The sequence below is a fragment of the Chrysochloris asiatica genome, unplaced genomic scaffold, assembly GCF_000296735.1.
Source record: "Chrysochloris asiatica unplaced genomic scaffold, ChrAsi1.0 scaffold00173, whole genome shotgun sequence".
Taxonomy (NCBI): Eukaryota; Metazoa; Chordata; class Mammalia; order Afrosoricida; family Chrysochloridae; genus Chrysochloris; species Chrysochloris asiatica.
In genome coordinates this window covers 4,656,582-4,657,566 of record NW_006408691.1, presented here as the reverse complement: position 1 = coordinate 4,657,566, position 985 = coordinate 4,656,582, and positions in this window count along the sequence as shown.

Genomic DNA, 985 nt, shown 5'->3' with positions numbered 1-985 from the left:
AATGCCACCTGTTGATTCCTACTCACCTGACCCTATGAGATTCCACGATTGTACATTTTTATGGGAGCAGACAGGCTCATCTTTCTCCCAAGGAAAAACTGGTGGGTTTAAACCACCCACCTTGTGGTTAGCAGCCCAATGCTTATACCACAACACACTAGGGCTCCTTAAAGGCATGCCATCATTCCAAAAACAAGCAAGCATCAGAACCAAAGTGTTTCTTCATATAAGTGACCAGGGTGCTTGGAATTGGCTCTACTGACTTCTTAAAGCTAGTGTTCCCTAGTTTACTAAGACAATGAGCACGTGTGTTATTGAAACCTGAAGGTGTACTGAACGCTTAATGTGCACTCAGATCTGAATGCATGCTGAAACCTGAACTATGCACTTTAAGGATTCAAAGTTGATGACCTGAGAATGGTTAGTGGCCTGAGACTGCTTCTCCCTAAGTCAGACTATCAGAAATGGGAGTAACAAGGTACCAGACCTGCTAAGCTTAATTTGGCAACAAACTTGTCAAAACATTTAGAGTATGGACTAAAAATATAAGTACTAAGGAAATCCAACACTAAATATAAGAATCATCAACACAAGGAAATGGAATTCAATTTGAGAAGCTTTTTATCTGGAATTAGTCCTGGGAATACAGGGAGACAGTGAGTCCAAATGGTACTGGAAGCCCAACTGCACAATGTCCTTGAGAATACCAAAGATAATACACCTTTGAAACCCACTTCTAACACCAGAAAATGTCTAAGAGTAAGAATGCCAACGAGTACTCTGTTAAAATAAAAGTAAAGAGATTTATTAGAGGATATTATAACTGCCCATTCCAAAGAGAGGTGACCCAAAGGAGTGCGGAAATCATCGAACAATGTCTTTGATATCTCAAGGGAGTAAAGTTTTGCTCAAGGTAATACAGAAACGGCTACAATCATACACTGACAGAGAACTTCCAGAGGTTCAAGCTGGATTCAGAAGAGGC